Here is a 1,461-nt window from a genome sequence, read left to right on the forward strand (position 1 = left end):
CTAAAGGGGCAGGAGGTGATCAGGCTGAGGTAAACGAGGAGGGGGACGCTGCTTTGAGAGGAAAGCAATTATCAGCTTGTTAATGTGTTGTAGCCTCCAGTTAGTGAGATAGACGGGATGGTAGCCATGGAAACCAATGAGGGAATGAGTCACGGGTGGCAGATGTAGCATTACAGGGTGCAGAGGAACATAATGGCGTTTTGACTGAAATGCTGGGTGAATCTGTTCTCACAGCTCGGTCAGGTCGAGTTCAGATGGATGAAGAATTTCTATTGTTGAGTTCTACAGCCTGGATTAAAAAAAACAGCCTCTTTCTTTAATTCAACCCCCGTGACTTCAGCATTTCCATTTAAAAAGCTTAAGAAGAGTCTGGAATTTGTAAAACTATCCAGTATTTCCCATAACAAACAGTTTGATGTGTTAGGAATGTGTGTTTGTCTTCTTATCCTGTGAGTAATAAATGAGGGATGTTGACCCATGACCACTTTCATACTGCATTGTATTTGATGATTTTATCCATGGTTTTTTGATGTTTGCAGATATAGAAAGACAAATATCCATAGAAATATAAGACAGATCATACAAATATACAAAGAGCAATCTATATAAATGTAAATCCTGTTCTTTCACACACTCTCCAGCCCTGACAGGGATTATCTCATGCTGATTCATAATGAAATAAATAAAACACCCATAAGTAAATGAATAAGTGCGGAGTGTGAAGCTCCTGCTGCCAAACAAACACACTTCCCTTCCCATTATGCTGCTGCTTTGCATTTTATGCCTTAGACTGGATGCAAATAGTCACTGTGATATAAAAGCACAATCACCAGAGGCAGACTGGACATCTGTTGAGAAAATGTTCTCCCTTTCACCACAGTTAATGTTGCGGTCCCTCTAAGGAACAATTTACTAGGCTCTAATATGTAAAGGCTGTCCTCCACGCCTGCTGTGAGATTAGAAAGACAAAAACAACAAGATTTTAACACAGCAAAACAACATTTTACTGTTTACTTCTCCAAAAGCCAATTCATATTCTGCTCAATAATGAGCCTTCCGTATTCTCCAGAGGGCCGAATCCCAGGCCAGCCCCAGGACTCTCACTTACTGCAATCTTATCCTCATATTATTGCTGCACTCGATACAATTAAGATCATTTTTCTTGCTGATGGGAATATTATACCGATGTGGATTTTTGTGTTCTTCTTAAACCGGAGCCGTGTGTGTTTCTGTTCATTTTGTTGTATCAGAAATGATGACAGATCCCAGAGGTACCTCCATGTACAAAAAGAGAGGTGGCACAGATTGAGCCTGCCCTCCCAGTCCTCCTCAACAAATGCAACAATTTCTCATCATATTCTTCTTACCATATAATAGCTGTTTTGTACCTGCAGCTCCTCATCAGCTCTGACAGAGAATCTCAGGACGGCTGTGTGTGCAGACTCAGTGTCACAATTCTGT

Source organism: Genypterus blacodes, unplaced genomic scaffold (assembly GCF_046128005.1).
Source record: "Genypterus blacodes isolate CSIRO-AG114 ecotype Tasmania unplaced genomic scaffold, CSIRO-AGI_Gbla_v1 ptg000010l_1, whole genome shotgun sequence".
Taxonomy (NCBI): domain Eukaryota; kingdom Metazoa; phylum Chordata; class Actinopteri; order Ophidiiformes; family Ophidiidae; genus Genypterus; species Genypterus blacodes.